The sequence below is a fragment of the Polypterus senegalus genome, unplaced genomic scaffold, assembly GCF_016835505.1.
Source record: "Polypterus senegalus isolate Bchr_013 unplaced genomic scaffold, ASM1683550v1 scaffold_1103, whole genome shotgun sequence".
Lineage (NCBI taxonomy): Eukaryota > Metazoa > Chordata > Cladistia > Polypteriformes > Polypteridae > Polypterus > Polypterus senegalus.
Window position 1 is genome coordinate 282,297 of NW_024384925.1, and position 21,717 is coordinate 304,013.

Consider the following 21,717-nt stretch of genomic DNA (forward strand, 5'->3'; position numbering starts at 1 on the left):
CTGAATACTGATTGAACTAAATGGAATACGATTATGCAAAAACAGGCTTTTTGTTTAACCAAATATAAAAAATCACCTTTTGTTGGTCCAAGAGAAAAATTTGACTACAACATTCTGTGTTAAAAATGTATGTAATAATTTTCAATAACAGCATATACAATTTTTAAGTCATGCATTTATCATTCCAAATTTTGAATCACTATTTTCCACCGCAGGGGTAAAAGTAAGTTTTATACATAACATTTAATGTCTGCTAAAATTTACATAGAAATTTATTTATCCGTATTTTTGTACTCACCAGAAATTGTCTTCCGGACATACTCTTTTTCATACACAGTTGTGATTCCAGGAACACGTACTGGTTCAGAAAAGCGCATATGAGAACTGTTACACACAAGGCTCATAGGAGCATACACCTCATGCATAATGCTTTCATTCTGGAATAAATAAAGATAATACAAATATTTAAAAATAATATAATGCACAAGATTTTTATTTGTTGTTGTTGTTGTTGAGGAAACACACCTGTGATGTTCCAATCAGAAGTGCCCAGCAAACATTAGAATTTTCAAAAACTTCTCCATCTTCCATTGATCTTCCAGTGTTTCTTGTAAGGTCACTAAGTATTTCCCTAAAAAGTATGTACAGACATTCCATGACAGCAATCTGTAATTAAAAAAAAATGCTCATTATTATTATTATTATCTATACTAATAAAGGCAAAAGCCTCACTGACTGACTCACTGACTCACTCACTCACTGACTCATCACTAATTCTCCAAGTTCCCGTGTGGGTAGAAGGCTGAAATTTGTCAGGCTCATTCCTTGCAGCTTCCTTACAAAAGTTAGGCAGGTTTCATTTCAAAATTCTACGCCAGAATGGCCATAACTGGAAGCTATTTTTCCATTTACTGTAATGGAGTTGAGCTCGAAAGCCGTTAGCCGAAGCTCGTGACATCATCACGCCTCCACGTAATCACGCGGAACTGACTGTCAACGCAGTGCGTAGAAAACCAGGAAGAGCGTCCAAAATGCGCTGAAGAAAACATGCATTATATAATTGAGAAGGCAGAGAAACAATAAGTAGCTTAGTGAATGACATATACAACAATATTCATGAGTGCTGCTACTGGAAACAAAGCAAGGTGTAAACCAAAGTTTAAATTAAGTTCATAGACAGGCTGGCTGGCGTTTGTCATGCCCACGGTAATGCGGGATACAAGTTTAATGAGAGGACGAGGATATAAACGAGAGTTTTGATCACTTTGTAACTAAGTTAAAATTGCACGTGAAGGGCTGTGCTTATGCAAATTCCGAGAGACTGTGTTTGTGGGGGGATTGACAGTTAAGGCGGGTGGGGAGTCACGCCATCATTTCCCTCCCATTCACCTCATTTCGCTCTGAGCTGAGCTCCGCAGCTAACGACGCAGTGTTACGGAAGTTTAACTTTGGGACGCTGCCACCAAATACTCACAGAAAAATACACACGCTGTCTCTACAGTTTCTCCACACTGAATCCTCCAGGCACTACTTACGAAAGGTTACATTGACAATCGTGTTATGCTATTTTTAAAATGTTTTTTCTTAGCACAAGCACAGCTGAGAAGCTTCGATACGCATATGCTCCATAACGCTGCTAAAAATCACGCATTTAATCACACTTTGCAATACAACCAAATGGGAACTTCTGTCAATGCATTATTTCATGGCACAATCGATTACATTGATCAGCGCTTCCCGATTCATTTATTTAGCCTGCATCATACCTCTGTAATTGTAAATCACTGTGAATGTCAGTGGCAGACACAGCATGTACATTCAAAGAAAAATGAGGTGGCAGGAATAATAAACACCCTGTTGGACAGTTGCAAATTGTTTTATGATCAAAATGTAGTGTCTGTAATGTTAAGACTTTTTGTGCTTTTTTTCCCATTATGATTCCATTTTAAGGTTGATTTTTCAAACATTATGAAATTATGAAACCTAGCATTTGAATGAAATTTTCCATATTTCACTCTTACAAATCTTGGTTCCTCTCTCATGTCTCCAGTTTTATATATATAGATACAGAAAAGCTAATTGCACCACCAGCAATGATCCTTCATTTTCTATTTGACCTTCTTGCTAACACAAGCTTGACAAATTTGCAGACGCCTACATTGAAAAAAAGTAACACAGCAGTCAGCAGGTTGTTGGTGTTCATGTTGGCCTATTACTGTAGGTCACATCTTTCTGACTAATTTGTTTTATTCATTTTGCACATGAGGGGCACATTCAGGATAGATATCTGTACACTCTCATATCAGACAGAGCAGTGTGAACATAGCCACAGAGCATATACTGTACCATTAGAAATGAGCTGAATGGCATCTCTTGATACACTTGTGTTATATTATGCTGTATAATTAAACCTGCAATATTTATTTCTGGTTGCATTGAATTTTTAGCAATTCAGTGTACAATTAATGTGATTTTTTATTTTCACCACACATAAGATTAATAATAACAATAATAACTAATAATTCTGCAGAACAAGCTATCAAGTAGTCAAACAATTCACATGAATAAAACAATGTTAAAACATTCATGAAGACATTAGACAAATGCTACAGCTGTTCAATTTTCTTGCTTGCTTAATACTTCTTTTATTTATATAGTGCACTGCATTGCCCCTCTGTCTTGACCACCTCAAGCTTCTGATAGAAAAAGGATGGAATATAATCAATTCAGTGCTGGCTTGCTGCCACAATCAGAGGGATGTTTGGCACTTAGTAAGCTGGGGAAGGTGGGGAATATGTCTGCCGCACAGTCCTTCTGTGGATAACTTGAGTCTTTTTAAGGAGAAGTACTGTACTTTTTATTTAACAAAATCAGCTAATTCCTTGGCAGAGAGGAGTTTTTAAAGAAAATAAAATGGGTACATTTCTGAAAACCTATCCTCAATAACCAATGGAGTAGTATGACCCTGTGAAGTAGGAAGGTCAGTAATAACATCTATGGCTTTGCTCCCCATGGTTAATTTGGGAGAGGTATAGGTTGTAAACAAATCAAAGGACTTCTAGCTCTTGATTTACTTCTCTTAAAGGTTTCACATGATTATATGTATTCTTTAATGCCTTGATTCACCAAAAATAATTTTTAACCAAATACAGCAATTCATTCATATCCAGATGTCCTTCCAAGAATGGGTCACTTGTTACTTCATTGGCTTGGGAACTCTAAACTTTGTTTCATTTTGGTCAGAGAAACTCAATGTATTTCTTTTATACTGTAGAAGCCACCAAAATCCTCTCCTCAGGCATAATATTTTTAGGTTCAACTACCTGTTCAGTACCTTCAAATTGTTCTAATAAAGTATCTGCCTGAGATTTTGATCACAGGCCTAATAATAATATAGAAATAATGCTAGAAAAAAATCACAAGAAGCATATTGTTAAAACACGCTTCTTTGATTCATCAGTAGCTTCAAAATTTACAAACATTCTAAGCAACCAGTCCATTTGTACAGGAGTAGTGGAGGATAATGTAAATAGTAAGGTGGAAAATTTTAATACTAAGGTGAGAGCTGCTGCTGACATAGTCACACCTGAAAATACAGTCAAAAATATCCTAGCACTGTTACACCGTGGAAGACCCAAAGATTGTCTGATCTTAAGAGAACATGCCGGAGAGCTGAGCGTAAATGGAGAAAAACTAAACTGACTGTCCATTATGAAATATTGAAGGTTAAAATAACAGAATACAACAACATAGTCCGTCTTGAGAGGCGGTGTTATTTCTCTAGAATTATAAATAACAATGCTAGTATTCTCAGAGTCTTGTTCTCTACAATTGATCATCTGCTAAATCCAGGTCACTAAATGGAATGCCTCCAAAAAACTTCCAGTGAAACTTGTGAGGCTTTTGCTGTATTTTTTAATCAAAAATTAATGATGTTAGAAACAATATAGTTACATCTCCCCAGTACTGATCTTTTAAACTGTATTCCATTATAAACAAATTAAATTCTTTCACCAGGATAGATTTACCTGATTTATATAAAATAATTTCTCAACTGAGACCTCCACCTGCGTCCTTGACCCAATATCAACAAATTTTTTTGCAGAAGTATCAGGTGTGCTAATTGATAGTATTCTTGACATAATAAATTCATCATTAGATACAGGGTCTTCCCAGACTGTTTTAAGACTGCTGTAGTTAAACCCCTGCTCAAAGAAAAATAATCTCAACTCCTCTGCTTTTGAAAATTTTAGACCTATTTCTAACCTGCCTTTCTTAAGTAAAATTCTAGAGAAGGCAGTCATTATGCAGCTTAATGATCTCCCCATAAACAAGTTTCAGTCGGGTTTCAGAACAAATCACAGTACAGAAACTGCACTTGTTAAAGTAGTAAATGACTCTATGGTAAATGCAGACTTTGACACCATTGATCACAATATTCTTAGAAATCACCTTAGTCAATGGGTGGGCCTCTCTGGCAGTGTTTTAAATTGGTTTGATCCCTACCTGGCAGGTAGAAAATTCTTTGTTAGTTGTGGTAATTACAGTATACTTCAAAGACACATGATATTATATATGGTGTTCCACAAGGCTCTGTCCTGGGTCTGCTGCTCTATTCGTGATTTACATGCTTCTGTTAGGTCAGATTATCTTGGGGCATAACGTGAGCTACCACAGCTATGCTGACGACACACAACTGTATTTATCAATAGCGCCTGACCACCCCAACACTCTTGATTCACTGACACAATGTCTTACTTGTGTTCCTGAATGGATAAGTAGTAATTTTCTCAAACTAAATAAGGAGAAAAACACATTTTAGTGATTGGCAAAATGGATATAATAAGGGTATTAGAAAAAACTTCATCCATTAGGATTAAAAGTCAAGATGGAGGTAAATAATTTAGCGGTAACCATTGACTCTGACCTGAATTTTAAATCACATATTAATCAGATTACTAGGACATCATTTTCACTTAAGAAATATAACAATAGTCAGATCCCTATAAAATTACAAGATGCTGAGGAATTAGTTTTACGGTTTTGGTTTTAGTCGGCTAGATTACTGTAACGCACTCCTCTCAGGACTACCAAAAAAGACATCAATCGACTGCAACTGATGCAGAATGCAGCTGCCAGAATCTTAACTAAGAAAAGAAAATCTGAGCACATCACCCCAGTTTTGATGTCACTACACTGGTTACCTGTATCATTTAGAATTGACTTTAAAATACTGCATATAGTTTACAAAGCCTTAAATAATCTCGCTCCATCCTATATTTCAGTATGCCTTCACCTTACACTCCAAATCGAACCTTAGATCTTCAAATGAGTGTCTGCTTATTATTCCGAGAGCTAAACTTAAAAGAAGTGGTGAGGTGGCCTTCTGCTGTTATGCACCTAAAATCTGGAATAGCTTACCAATAGGAATTCACCAGGCTAATACAGTGGAGCACTTTAAAAACTGCTAAAAACTCATTACTTTAACATGGCTTTCTCATAGCTTCATCTTAGTTAAATCCTGATGCTCTGTATATTCAATTAATTATCATTATTATTCATGGTGGCTCGAAATCTGTACTAACCCCTACTTTTTCTTCTGTTCTTTTCTGGTTTTCTGTGGTGACGATCTGCACCACCACCACCTAATCAAAGCAAGCGTGATGTCCCTACATTGATGGATTAAAGGCCAGAAGTCCACGGACCGCCATCATCAAGTTATTCCATGTGAATCCTGAATACAATGAGGACTGATTGAAGTCATTTATTTTAGGAAAAATGCCTTAGAGGGGGCTGGGGGTCTCGTGGCCTAGGAACCCCTGCCAATTTTATTTTTTTCTCCAGCCATCTGGAGTTTTTTTCTCTGGCCATTGGACCTTACTTTTTATTCTATGTTGATTAGCATTGCTTAATTTTCTTTTCTTTTATATTTTGTCTTTTTTTCTTTTTTCATCCTGTAAAGTAGCTTTTCATTTGTTTGAAAATGTGCTATATAAATAAATGTTGTTGTTGTAAAGATAAACACAAAATTAAATCAAATTAAGAATCTCAAAAGGAGATTTGTAATGCATCAGGTTTTTCATGATCTGTAAATATTACAAATTGATGATATGCTCCATCAAGTCAATGTCTTCATTCCTGCAATGGTAGACTTAATGGCTAGTAATTCTCCAATTCTTAATTCTATAATTCTTAATACACTAAAACAGGATGGTAACCACACCAATACTTTAGGCTTCTGTTTCTGATTTGAAAAAGAAGGTGGTACCTGAATGGCAAAAGCATTTCAACTGAAGTAAATTATTTTGTAAGTTATATTAGACTGTCAAAATAAATCAAAGATTGAGTTATAATGCAATAAAAGTGATGAAAAATTGCTTGCAAACTGTTGGACCTGTCATCTTAGTTTGATCCAGTACTCAAAACAGAATGAAAAGTGAGGTGACCCAAAAACAAGATTGACTTATGAAAATAACACTTCTTGCAAAGCGTCCGCTCTACTTAATCATGAAATAGTCAGAAAGAAAATTAGGCATTTAATTATTTCTTATAATTATGGGAATCAGCTCTATTTTGCCTTTTGTCTGCTTACCCTAGTGGAAGACCGGTACAGACAAAATCAGCAGTTATGCATGCGAAGCATACAACCTTCAGAGCAGGGCAGGATTATCAGAGCTTGAAAAAGTGTCCTTTATGGACATTCACAAATTTGAAAATTTGCTGGATATTAAAATTATTGTCTGGTACAGATGCCCAAGAAATGAAATTTTTTAAAATTTGAAAGCACCGCGGTAGAAACCCTAAAACATATTTTATGCTTTTGCATGACAACCATTACTACAGCACTTTGAATTTAAAGGGTTTTCTGGGTGTGAAATACTTGTGTGACTGCTGTTACACAGGCTACCACTCAAACCTTAGCCATCGCTAGAAGGCCACTGCAACGCCTGTTTCTCCCCCATTGCAGACCTATCCCTGAAGACCTTATCAAGTGTGTTGAGTGCAACCAGTACTGTTGGTTCCAATTTTGTTTTATTCAGCATACGATTCCTAAATTTAATGACAAGACCAATGACATGTAAGCTGCCTGCCACACTGCAAAATGTGTCCCGTGGTTACAAAACTTACACAGTGAATGCTGCCTCAAAACCCCATTAATGTTGTCCCAAGGAATGCTGTGTTTGTAAATCAAAAATTGAAAATGATACAGAAAACTTTCAATGCTTTATAGAAACCTTGAAGTCTGAGGAGCTGTGTGACTAATATGTGTTTTATGATTTTGAAAGTTGGCAAGAAATGGGTGTTCACATTCAATTATGTATACTGTACGCCCTTGCAGGGGAAATGTTTCACAAATGAGGGTTATCAATTACGCTTTATAGATTCTTTGAATTTTTAACAATGAAATTGAGTGTCATGCCTAAAACCATGGGGTTTGAAGTTGAAAAAGGGTATTTCCCCCATTTCTTCAATAAAGCTGAAAACCAGGATTATATCAGACCCTATCCTGAGCACGAATGTTACGGCGTCCATAGCATGATGACAAAAGAAAAAAAGAATTTTTACCTGGTATGAGAGCGTCAAACATGGTGTTTCTAATTTTAAAGAGGAGATGGCTTTTTATTGTAAAATGACGCTTGAAATTTTAGAACTGCATGCATCAAATTTAGAGACGAGGTCATCAAAATTGGCAATATTGACCCGTTTCAATGCATGACCCTAGCTTTCTATGTATGGCCATGTACAGGCAAAACTGTATGCCTCAAATCTATCGATATAATTCCTTCTGACCATTACATTAGTAGTCAGAAAACTATTCAAATGCATCTATTCAATGGTTATTGTATCTCTGTGGAACAGAAAAGTTGAACATTCGCACGCTCTAAACCTTGGGGAAGTAAAGAAGGGTTCCTTTTTCTTGACGGCTATGCCAGAATTAGAGGTATTCTGACCACCTTTGAATTTTCTGGCTGCTTTTACCACAGCGGTCCAGAATGCTATGATTTTAACAGTACCCATCCTTTAACTGGCATGACTTGTGCGGTTATGTACCAAAAGTTTATGCTAAAATTGGAAATACATTCGGACAAAATTTAATATAGATGTGCGTATGATCTGGGAGCATGAATGGGAGACGATGAAAAACACAACCTCAGGCTACAAACCTTCTTAAAACGCTGCAATTTCCCTCAACATATAAATCCTAAGGGACTCGTTGTTCAGAGGCCATGCCAATACCATAAAATTGTACCACAAGGCTGGGGCAGCGATCAGATTCACTATTATGATTTCACTAGTTTGTACCCATTTGTGAATAAAACAAAATGTACCCGATCGGTCATCCCACCATTATTTTCAGCAGTTTGGTGATCTCGCCAGTATTTTGGTTTAATTAAAGCCACCGCCCAGCCTCCACGTGGTCTCAATTTTCCAATCCTGCCTCTCAGATTTTGTGGGAAATTAATGTTCACCCTCTGTCGCACCTGTGCGGAAACAGAATCTCAGACTCTGGACTGTTGTCACACAGAGGATGAGCGAGCTTTAACCAGGACTTGGTGTAGTGTGGAAATAGTGAATGACATTGACAAAGGTTATAAAATTTCAAAAGATTTAGCATTACCCTGAACGTACTTCTGAACTATTCTCGACTATATCAAGCTTCATCTATAAGGAAAGCAGGAGGCATCGGGTTATCCTACCTGGTGTAACGGATGAGGCTTCCTGATACGGTATATTTTAGAATATTATCAGAAGGAAGGTGTACAAATGGATCGCGAATAACATTGCCGAAATTCGGCTGAGACACAGATTTCAAAGTTGTTTTTAAATTCTTTTGGTAAAATTTGGGCAGAAGCTCTCTATCTCACTACTAGCTTAGTCAAGAACGCAGTGAGGAATTCTTGCAATATATTTCTCCAAACAGCATAATGTTTCTTATTTTAAATTTATCAGCAATGAGATTACTCAAATGCAGTGGAAGTACGCTGATGAAAAGTATACCCTACCTGGTAGCGTAATGTCGTATTGCTGCTTTCACAACTGCCTATGCCCAGTTAGAGTTGTATGATTTACTGGACAGTCTGGGAGAAAGGGTGTTGTATCATGACACCGACTCAGCTATTTTTACTTCTCAGCCTGGTAAGTACAATCCTCCTCTGGGTGACTATTTAGGAGAGCTCACCAGTGAGTTAAATCCTGGGGCCTCATGTATAAATGGTGCATACGCACAAAATGTTGGTAAGCCCATTTCCACACTCAAATTGCAATGTATAAAACCTAAACTTGGCGTAAACTCCATGCACATTTTCACGTAGCTAAATGCTTGGCATAATGAAAGTTCTCCGCTCGTTTTGCAAACTGGCAGCACCAGCGCCAAAGCAGTGCTACTATTCCAGTGTGGTTTCCTTTCTTTTTAGATCCACATCCCTGACGCGGCTTTATAAATACACTGTAATTAACCGCATATTGTTAATTAGTTTAAGGCAACTGATTGTAATTAACCAGTAAAAATATAATGGTCCGCAGAATGGTCAAACTATTCTAAATACCATAGCTGCTTTAGCGCTATTACTCTCACTGCACCTTCTTCTTCTTCTTTCAGCAGCTGCCCGTTAGGGCTGCTACAGCGGATCATCTTTTCCATATTACTCTCACTGTACCACTCGGAGTATTTATATCACTGTATCTGAGTGGGGAATCACAGCACTACAGCATTTGATTGGAAAGAGATTATCAGTATACAGCATCAAGCACATGCTGCCTCAGCCATGCTGCCTATTGAACTGCTCTCATACTGCAAACACTTCAGAGCCTTTCCTCGGTTCAGAAACAGTTTCATCCCAAGAACTATAAACACACTCAATCAGTCCATCAAGTGCTCTTTGTAGAACTGTTTGTACTTATTAGTACAATCACCTCACTGTAAACTTGCGATACAGTTATAATATTGCACAACCTGAGCCACTTTATAAAAAGCGATTTACATATGATGACGATATCATTTTTAAGATGAAATGCAGGAAAATATTTTTATTATATTATACAGATAAAAAGTTAACATCATTTAAATAATCTATATTGTTTATAATTAAACATGTGAGGACACGGTGCATAGCGCTAGCGAAGGAGCTGATGCTCCGCTCACAGATTGTTCCTGCCTCGTGCTGTATTCTTGCTGTGGCTGGCGTTACACTGGAAGAATAGATGGATAGAATAATTAAACATGTACTACTAAGATATTTCAATGTTCCTTAAAAGTTTTAAAGAATCGCCATTCTCAGGTTACAGATGGCTTAATGTCTATTACAGAGCTGATTGTGTGACGCATTGGGTATTTGGAGAAAGAAAAGTAAGGACAGGAATTGTGGGTTAGTACATTTGAAAGAGACAGTACTGCTGTAATAAATTATTTCATCAAAGGTCATGTACGGCGCAGCAAGCATCTTATGTAAGGCAGGAACAATCACTGCGCCAGAATGTTCCCATGTTTAATAACATGCTTTAACTTCTATCATCATGAAAATGATATCAAGTATACATTTCAGTATTTTAATTATTCAGAAAGCTGTAATATCACAAATGTAATGGATTCTTTGTCCTGTCGGAGAAAGAGAAAGGCCGTTTAAGAAACACGAGTGATTCACACATAGAGCATAGAAAAACACATACAAAACAAAGCATTATTAATTTAGTTATGATGGGATTTGAGAAACTAGTAAATTAAACGATTTTAAGATGAAGTTTATGATGTTCTACTTTAATGACAAAATAACTTACGGATTAAAGTGGAAATTTCGAGATTAAAGTTGACATTTCTTGCTTTTTTCCCCACTGTGTTTCTATTTTTTTTCTCTGTACCCTAATAAGCTTTCATATGACACTCAGACGGTGGGCTACAACCTTTCCTGACGACTTAGATATCTGACAACTACTTTTTTACTTCGGGCACTGTGCGACTTTGTGAACTTGAGCTTTTGAGTTTCTTCGACACTCTACGTCACTCGATCAACTTCCTTTGTTGATTATATCACTGTTTAAACCAACAAATAGTAAGTTTTTCCTTGCCTCCACTTGGTTTTCGCTGAAATTCTTCTATTTTCCCCGTGCTTTTGCCATTGTTTTTCACAGAAGGCTGAGCTTAAGGGCTATTTATAATGATTTGCATATTCAAAGAGGCGTAATTCTGGGAGGAGTTGGGGTAGGGACAGCAGGCACATGTGCTACTTTTCACGCTGACAGAGATTTATGTAGCGGAAGAACGTGGATGCAGGTGTTCACAGATTTATGCATCTGATTTTTTGTGCATTTGCGCTTTTGTCTGTATGCTATAATTGTCCGTTATAGTGTGAACGGCGTTATGCATGAGGCCCCTGGTGATTATATTATAGAATGTGCTTTAGGTGGTTCAAAGACATACGGGTATAAAACAGCACAAGGCAAAACATGTATGAAGGTAAAGGCACTACCATTAACCATGAAACCGTAAAATTGTAAACCTCAAACACTAACCAATCTACTGTAGTTCAGAATTTTGTGACGTCTCATGAAGCGCCTCCTTAAGAGTTACTGGTACACGGTAATTAGATCCTTATTAATAAAAATGCTTCACTTTAGAAAACAGACCATTTGGGAAGAAATTCAGAGTGGTGTATAACAAGAGGGTTCTCCTAAAGATTACACCACAAGGCTGTATGGATACAAAAAGAGATTTTGATATATGCCTTCAACATCCCTTTGCTAAAATTATCTCGGGTCCATCCTTTTCCGGTAAATCCTATCCATCCATCCATCCATCCTCTTCCGCTTATCCGAGGTCGGGTCGGGGCAGCAGCTTAAGCAGAGAGGCCCAGACTTCCTCTCCCCGCCACTTCTTCCAGCTCTTCCGGAGAATCCCATGCGTTCCCAGGCCAGCCGGAGACATAGTCCCTCCAGCTGTCCTGGGTCTTCCCCGGGCCTCCTCCCGTTGGACGTGCCCGAACACCTCACCAGGGAGGCGCCCAGGAGGCATCCTGATCAGATGCCCGAGCCACCTCATCTGACTCCTCTCGATGCGGAGGAGCAGCGGCTCTACTCTGAGCCCTCCCGGATGACTGAGCTTCTCACCCTATCTTTAAGGGAAAGCCCAGACACCCTGCGGAGGAAACTCATTTCAGCCGCTTGTATTAGCGATCTCGCTCTTTCGTCACTACCCATAGCTCATGACCATAGGTGAGGGTAGGAGCGTAGATCGACTGGTAAATTGAGAGCTTTGCCTTACGGCTCAGCTCCTTTTCACCACGACAGACCGATGCAGAGCCCGTGATCACTGCGGATGCCGCACCGATCCGCCTGTCGATCTCACGCCCATTCTTCCCTCACTCGTGAACAAGACCCCGAGATACTTGAACTCCTCCACTTGGGGCAGGATCTCTCCCCAACCCTGAGAGGGCACTCCACCCTTTTCCGCTGAGGACCATGCTCTCGGATTTGGAGGTGCTGATTCTCATCCCAGCCGCTTCACACTCAGCTGCGAACCGATCCAGAGAGAGCTGAAGATCACGGCCTGATGAAGCAAACAGGACAACATCATCTGCAAAAGCAGTGACCCAATCCTGAGTCCACCAAACCGACCCCTTCAACACCCTGGTTGCGCTTAGAAATTCTGTCCATAAAAGTTATGAACAGAATCGGTGACAAAGGGCAGCCCTGGCGGAGTCCAACTCTCACTGGAAACGGGCTCGACTTACTGCCGCAATGCGGACCAAGCTCTGACACCGTTGTACAGAGACCAACAGCTCTTATCAGGGGTCCGTACCCCATACTCCCGAGCACCCCCACAGGATTCCCCGAGGGACACGGTCAATGCCTTTCCAAGTCCACAAAACACATGTAGACCGGTCGGGCAAACTCCCATGCACCCTCCAGGACTCTGCTAAGGGTGAAGAGCTGGTCCACTGTTCCGCGACCAGGACGAAAACCACACTGTTCCTCCTGAATCCGAGGTTCACTATCCGACGGACCCTCCTCTCCAGAACCCCTAATAGACTTTTCCAGGGAGGCTGAGGAGTGTGATCCCTCTATAGTTGGAACACACCCTCCGTCCCCTTTTAAAGAGGGGACCACCACCCCGGTCTGCCAATCCAGAGGCACTGTCCCGATGTCCATGCGATGTTGCAGAGACGTGTCAACCAAGACAGTCCTACAACATCCAGAGCCTTAAGGAACTCCGGCGATCTCATCCACCCCGGGCCCTGCCACCAAGGAGTTTTTGACCACCTCGGTGACTTCAGTCCCAGAGATGGGAGAGCCCACCTCAGAGTCCCCAGGCTCTGCTTCCTCATTGGAAGGCATGTTAGTGGGATTGAGGAGGTCTTCAAGTACTCCTCCCACCACCCATAACGCCCGAAGTCGAGGTCAGCAGCGCACCATCCCCACCATATCGGTGTTGACACTGCACTGCTTCCCTCCTGAGACGCCGGACGGTGGACCAGAATCTCCTCGGCCGTCCAAAGTCGCTCTCCATGGCTCTCCAAACTCCTCCCATGCCCGAAGTTTTGCCTCAGCAACAACGAAGCCGCGTTCGCTTGGCCTGCCGGTACCTATCAGCTGCCTCCAGAGACCCACAGGACAAAAAAGTCCTATAGGACTCTTTCTTCAGCTTGACGGCATCCCTCACCGCCGTGTCCACCAACGGGTTCGGGATTGCCGCCACGACAGGCACCACCACCTTGCGGCCACAGCTCCGTCAGCCGCCTCAACAATAGAGGCACGGAACATGGCCCATTCGACTCAATGTCCCCACCTCCCTCGGGACGGGTTGAAGTTCTGCCGGAGGTGGGAGTTGAAGCTACTTCTGACAGGGGACTCTGCCAGCCGCTCCCAGCAGACCCTCACAACACGCTTGGGCCTACCAGGTCTGACCGCATCTTCCCCACCATCGGCCAACTCACCACCAGGTGGTGATCAGTTGACAGCTCGCCCTCTCTTCACCCGAAAGTGTCCAAGACATATGGCCGCAAGTCCGACGACACACCACAAAGTCGATCATCGACCTGAGGCCTAGGGTGTCCTGGTGCCAAGTGCACATATGAACACCCTTATGCTTGAACATGGTGTTCGTTATGGACAATCCATGACGAGCACAGAAGTCCAATAACAAAACACCGCCGGGTTCAGATCGGGGCCATTCCTCCCAATCACGCCCTTCCAGGTCTCACTGTCATTGCCCACGGAGCATTGAAGTCTCCCAGCAAAACGAGGGAATCCCCAGAAGGTATGCCCTCTAGCAACCCTCCAGAGACTCCAAAAGGGTGGATACTCCAAACTGCTGTTCGCATACGCACAAACAACAGTCAGGACCCTTCCCCACCCGGCGGAGGGAGGCCACCCTCTCGCCCACCGGGTAAACCCCAATGCACAGGCTCCAGTCGGGGCAATAAGTATGCCCACACCTGCTCGGCGCCTCACCGGGGCAACTCCAGAGTGGTAGAGAGTCCAGCCCCTCTCAAGGAGATTGGTTCCAGAGTCCAAGCTGTGCGTCGAGGTGAGTCCGACTATATCTAGCCGAACCTCTCACCTCGCAAGCACTAGCTCAGGCTCCTTCCCTTCAGAGAGGTGACATTCCACGCCCCAAGAGCCAGTTTCTGTAGCCGAGGATCAGACCGCCAAGGTCCCCGCCTCGCCACCACCCAACTCACACTGCACCCAACCTCCTTGGCCCCTCCCATAGGTGGTGAGCCCATGGGGAGGAGGACCCACGCTACCTCTTCGGCTGTGCCCGCCGAGCCCCATGGGTGCAGGCCCGCCACCAGGCGCCGCCATCGAGCCCCACCTCCAGGCCTGGCTCCAGAGGGGGCCCGTGACCCGCCCGGCAAGGGAAAACGCGTCCAAGTTTTATTCTTCATTGAGGTTTGTTGAACCGCTCTTTGTCTCATCCCTCACCTAGGACCAGTTTGCCTTGGTGGTTCTACCAGGCATAAAGCCCCGGACAACATAGCTCCTAGGATCATTGGGACACGCAAACCCTCCACCACGATAAGGTGACGGATGAGACAAAGAGCGGTTCAATAAACCTCTAATGATGAATAAAAACTGGAGTAAATCCTATTATGTAAAAAATTACTGGAACATTCAAATCACGCTGTGTCTCAACCTTTTCAAAATATTATTTGGTTTTATAGTTGCTGGTGGCGCCTGCCCAGGGTTTGTTTCCTGCCTAGCGCCCTGTGTTGGCTGGGATTGGCTCCAGCAGACCCCTGTGACCCTGTAGTTAGGATATAGCGGATTGGATAATGGATGGATAGAGTTGCTGGCAGAAAATGTATGCGATGAGCTATCGGCTAAATTTCAGCAGTTAAAATTTATAGATTTTCCTCATCTTGCACCCTCATCCATGCTGGAAAAAATATTACTCAATCTCAAGGACTCAGACACCATCTCTGCAATATATAAAATCATTTTACAGTCCCTTCCTTTCAAAGATCCAAGAGGACACTGGGACAAAGATCTTGCAAATTAATATATCAGAAAAGCAGTGGAAAGTAGCAATGCAGAGAATTCACTCAAGCTCCATATGCATAAAGCATACAATTACACAACTCAAAATTATATATCGAAAGCACATCTGTCTCTCTTAAAACTCTCCAAAATGTTTCCAGGGCAAGATCCAACCTGTAACGCTGCAATTTAGTCCCAGCCTCACTGGGTCACATGTTTTGGGCCTGCACCAAATTAATGTCATTGTGGACCAAAATTTTAATTACCTTTCAGACAGCCTTGGTGTCACAATCCCTCCTAACCCATTAACAGCTGTGTTTGGGGTTCTTCCAGATGGGTTTAAAGTGGAGAAGGACAAACAAACTGTGATTGCATTCACTACACTTTTGGCACGCAGACTTATTTTGCTAAACTGGAAGAATCCTAACTCTCCTCTTTTAAGTCAGTGGAAACCGGTTTTATACTATTTGAATTTGGAAAAATCAAATACTCAGTTAGAAGATCGGTACAGATTTTTTCAAAACATGGCAGGATCTAATCAGTAATATTTTAGAATAAGCTCTTAAAGCACAGAGGAAGCAATTATTTCCGTATTTATTTGTCTTATGCATTCATCTCTATTGGCTTATCAAATTTATTAATTTAGGTCACGCCGTTTGCCTTGCTCTCTTTCTCAGAGTGGGGATCGATTTGTCCTTAACTCAATTTTTCCTTTTGTAAAAAATTGATTGATTTGTATGGATTGCAATAAAATTAATAAAACTTCAACAAAAAAAAATAAAATAAAATTTATTGAGGGGATCCCAAGTCGTTATGCGACGATGAACTTCTCCTTCCTGAGAAAATAAATTTGGTCATTATAGATGATCTGATGGAACCGACTAGCGTAAAGCCAGGGAAATAGAAAAGGCTGTCACGAAATATGCTCATCACAGGACTCTATCTATCATTTACTTAGTTCAAAATGTATTCTCTCAAGGAAAGAAAAGCCGCACAATTAATCTTAACACCAATTATATTACTCTTTTAAAAACCCCAGGGACAAATTGCAGATTACTACCTTGGCCGCCAAATGTATCCGGGGCATTAAATTCCTTTTGGAAGCTTTCTAAGATGCTACAAAATTACCTTATGGCTATCTCTTAGTGGATCTGAAAGCACAGACCCCGATGAACTGCGATTAAAAACAGGTCTGTTTCCGCCCTATTGGCGGTCATGTACATCATGAAAAGATAAAAGAAGCTGTTCTGAGTCAAAGTTACACATTCTGTCAGCATGTCAGCCAGAATAAGCAGAAACCAACTGCCTCTCAAGGCCTTACTCCGTTGCTCTTGTCGTTGCCGTAAAAAGTCTTATAAACACGCCTTCTGATGATTTAATTAATGCTTTGTACAAAATAGCCTGTAATACTTTAAAAGGTAATATACCTCTTTTGCCCAAACAGTTTAAGCAACTCGAGAAGCATAAAACATCCGTCAGAAAAATAAGTTACAGAAAACTAACCTTAAAAGAAGAAAGCTATTTTGAACCAGAAAGGAGGCTTTTTGGGGCTCTTTAAAGTGTCATAGTGCCCTTTATATCCAATTTATTAGCTTCTAGAGCATAAACATGGAACACGCCAAAAAATGTACTTGGTATCACAACAACAAATGTCTCTTTTTCAGCAAAACAACGTGAATCAAACAATCTCTTGGCGCCACTGAAACTGAACTGGACAAGGAAATGAGAAACGTCCTGCAACGCTGTGATATAGGGGCTGACGAGAATGTTAAGCTTTACACCTCTATCTTGCAGAGATATCTAATGTTAGTTAAAAGGCCGATAAAGAAACTAACAGTCTGACACTCAAGTTACCAAAAGAAGAAAATGTTGAGTGACGTTAGAACAGTCAATGTGTCTGAGGACCAGGTTTTGCAAGAGGTTTTGAAAAGTGCGCCTGTAAAAGCAAAGAAAAGTGTTGAATTTGTTTTACATAAAATGTCTGTCAATCCCAATCACGTGTTTTGGAATAACCATGAAGAGCTGCTGATAGAAGGTAAACCTTTGGTTGGCTCCAGCATGGTGGATTTGTAATGCGTAATCTGGCAGCATGTCATACAATACCTGACGCATAGTCAGTCGCGTGGTTGGAAGGAATTTGTAAATGCCATGGCTGGTTTGAACATTCCATTTTCTGTTGTACCTAATGATGTAAACAAGTGAACTCCTTGAAGGTTTTAAGCCACCCGTCACCCTCCCTGTTCATCAACCTGAAGTTAGCCCCTACCTATGGAAACCGAGAAAAAAAAGACTGGAATGGATTGCTTAGTAATTTGTAAAATTGTTTGTTTATTAAATAAAATTTTATGTCATTACAGAGTGTCTTCATCCTTTAATTGTCTGTTGAAATATTTATAGGTCTCTGATCTCTGCATTCAAGGGTACGATAAAACAACATCCCGGTGAAGGAAGCCAGGAACGAACAAATTTAGAGACCATAGCATCATTATTGTTCACATTATCAGGATACTTTTTACTACAGAGGTGTACAGGAGTCCTTTTCCTCTGATCCAGATAGAAGAATGTTGACCACATTTGTCCGAGAACCAACTTTGAAGCTGCCTCTTGTTGTAAATGATTTGTTTATAGTTTTGCTTAAGAAACGGTAAATGTCATTCGAAGTACTGTAGATAAAGTCCGAGAACTTCCATAGGGATCAAAAACTCTCCATGGCCATCTTCAGTGAGGTAAATCCCCAGCCAGTGTTCTTCAGGTTGGGTTTGGCAGTGAGTATTCACTACAACATGGCTGGCACTCGACATTTTTCAGTAGTTGATCACACGCAAGCACCCCATCAAATATCTTTTGGTGTAGGGATCTTGGGACCGTAGTTCTGTTAATTGTTTTGTATTCATAATGTTTATTAGTAGTCATACAGAAAATTATGCCTCTGATTGATTTCGGTTTGGCAGGAATCTGTTCACTATCCATGTACAGAGCCAGAAACTCTACATCATTATGTTTGAAATTGAACGGACTCCTTGTATAAGAACCTGAAAAAGCCTCATTATCCACCATGCCAATCACCACATACTTTGGTAGTTGACCCAGAAACAGATTTCTTGATTGCATACTCGGATACCGCAGGCATACTGAATACTTATATTCACTCTTTCCACAGGGTATTTAGCATTGGCTGATGTTAGGGCATAAGCATGGGAGGCTGGCGTTATGTTTTCTTTGTAACGCTCAGCATCACCAGACATTAAGCAGAATTCATCTTTGTTCTGAACCATTTTAATCTTCACGCCTATGCCGTTCAATATTAGTTTTCCTGGAAAAAGAGATAGGTATGTATGTGCCCAGAAGTTCAACAGTTCTGCTACTGGCCGTATAGCTTCTTTATTAAAGCCGGTATTTTCTTCATCAGGATCTGTCTCTTCCAATTTGTTAAGTGTATCTTTATAAAAGGCCTGTAGCAAACTGAAATGAAGAGTCTCCTGGCTGTAATTTAGCAGGCCTTCTAAAACAGCTCTGTAAGCACAACAATTTGAACTCTGTGATAATAGGCAGTCCCCAAGGGTAACATCAACTTGCGAAAACAAACTGGCTATAGGGTAGTTGACAAAGCCGACCTTTGCACCAGCAGCTATATTAGTCCCATCAGCATTCACTATTTGCCCCTTATGTGTAGAAGAGTGTTATTCAAGTCAAGGTAATCTTCCCTATTTCCAGCTATGAAAAATTCTAGTGGTGCTACTTCAGAGAGGGCTGAGAGAGGTGGGACTTCAACATATATACTTTTTATCTACACTCGCTTGAGTGAAAGGCACTGTAAAGAGGTCCAGTTCAGATTTGACACACTCTTCGGACATTATGTGTATGAAACTCATCTTCTCTTAAAAATGTCTCTTCTTCTTTTTACTTGCTTTAGTCTTGTTCTTCTCCTGACGAAATTTAGAAAATGCTGTAAAACAGTGCGCCTTGCCTTTTTAAGTGGCGGGGCCTCATGCAACCCGTGGTCTCTTGTGTTTTGTCTTTCTCATTACCATCGCCCACTCTCCTGCTTTTATCTGACGCCACCAGCCGCACTTGGTATAGCCCTTGAAATGGCACTTTTTGTTCTGGTCCATCTTTATTTCAATAGTCACTGTGTTGAAATTAATCTTGGTGACGGGGCATATTGAGGTTTGTCGTATGTGATGGTAGTAATTTTATTCATTTGATCCTCTATATGAATGAACCTCAAAAGGAGTACGTAGCTGTCTCCGACTCTCTGATGAGATACCATGTCCCCATACATGTACAATGTGTAAATGCCAGCCCTGATGTCAGGGGAAAGGGAGCCTTGTAATTTAACCCCGAGTCTAATCAGGATGCGCTCCTAATTTTCGACCCAGCTGTCCTTTTAAGTGTATAGTTTCATCCTTTTCACCTGGTACCACGTAGACTCTTCTTTCCACTGCATTATAACTGAATTTCACAGGATTCTCAGAAGGGACAGTTCCAGCAGCAACATCTGTCAAAGTCGGTAGGCTTAAAGTTGTTGAATTCATAAAAGACAGTACATCATGAATACCTTCGTAATACCCATGTGGAGTATGTAATGTAGTAATATTTTTTACTCCCAGAGATGAAACGTAGAATTAATTATCTGGTTTGTCTAAGGTATCCTACGTGTGTGGGTATTGTATTTCTGCTAGACCGACTTCCCAAGGACCTTCTAATTCTATGGGTTTAGCAAGCTTTGTAGTGAAATTGGAAATTGTGTTGTAGGAAAATGTCTGAGGAAGTGTTGCTAGGCAGTGTCACAAAAACCTTTGCACTCCATCGTGTGCCATTAGAGAAAGATGAGCCGATTAGGAGCGTTCTGGATTTTATTGAACATCTTGGGCTTGGCTCTCCAGTATCCAGCTGTTAAATTTTTCTGGCCACCTGAGCCATTTGACTAAAATGAGTGATTTTTATTCTTAACTTTCCTAGCCAGTATTTTTCCGATCCTGTAAAATGTCTGTGGAATCGACTTTAATTTTTTGCAATTCAGGGTTGTAAAAGGATCCTATGATCTCTTCACCATCGTAATCTTTCAGTTTGTACACAGCCGGTGCCCTAGGTACAAGCTCAGATACGGTAAAGATTTCATCTGAAAATGTTTGTTCATAACCTCTCAAAAGGATGTCTGGTTTTAGACACCTAACTGTATCTCCTACTTTAAACTTAAACAAAGGTAGACCCCGGGGGGTTAGCGACGTCATATAAGTTTTTGAAAACTTTCCAGGAATTTAACGTGTATACATTAAAAGGAGCCATTTTATGCTTCAATGATAACTTTTGTTGTAAGAGTATACTAGATCCGACAATTTATCGATGTAGGTTCTCACATTATATGCAATGAAGTATTTCCACATTTTAGATTTTAGTGTGCGGTTAAATATCTCCACCATGGATGCCTTTAATTCATTTCCTGTGGTGAAATGTTTTATTCCAATCTTCTTTAGCAGCTTTTGAAAATCTCGGTTGAAAAACTCTTTCCCCTTATCTGTCTGGAGCTTCTTTGGAGTTCTACCGGCGCTCAGAATGTCTTGGAAGACACTTATCACTTCCTTACCCATTTTGTTCTTCAGGGCCATACCCATGTGTACTTACAGTGGTGCTTGAAAGTTTGTGAACCCTTTAGAATTTTCAATATGTCAACATAAATATGATCTAAAACATCATAAGATTTTCACTGAAGTCCTAAAAGTAGATAAAGAGAAACCAGTTAAACAAGTGAGACAAAAATATTATACTTGGTCATTTAAAGTATCTATCTATCTATCTATCTATCTATCTATCTATCTATCTATCTATCTATCTATCTATTGAGGAAAATGATTGAATACTACATATTTGTGAGTGGCAAAAGTATGTGAACCTCTAAGATTAGCAGTTAGTTTGAAGGTGAAATTAGAGTCAGGTGTTTTCAATTAATGGGATGACAATCCGGTGTGAGTGGGCACCCTGTGTTATTTAAAGACCAGGGATCTATCAAAGTCTGCTCTTCACAACACGTTTGTAGAAGTGTATCATGGGACGAACACAGGAGATTTCTGAGGACCTCAGAAAAAGAGTTGTTGATGCTCATCAGGCTGGAAAAGGTTACAAAACTATCTCTAAAGAGTTTGGACTCCACCAATCCACAGTCAGACAGATTGTGTGAAAATGGAGGAAATTCAAGACCATTGTTACCCTCCCAGGAGTGGTCGACCAACAAAGATCACTCCA

General features: G+C 40.7%; 1 long non-coding RNA gene across 1 annotated transcript in view; it reads right to left on the reverse strand.

Annotated features, from left to right (window-relative positions):
- Positions 1 to 304: 304 nt before the first annotated feature.
- The window catches only part of LOC120522153, a 70,962-nt gene continuing 49,549 nt past the window's right edge, over positions 305 to 21,717 (reverse strand). Inside the window, exons 3-4 of the long non-coding RNA XR_005632300.1 lie at positions 526 to 666; positions 305 to 437 (exon numbers count right to left, since the gene is read on the reverse strand). This is a non-coding gene — a long non-coding RNA (uncharacterized LOC120522153). The remainder of the gene's footprint in view (positions 438 to 525; positions 667 to 21,717) is intronic.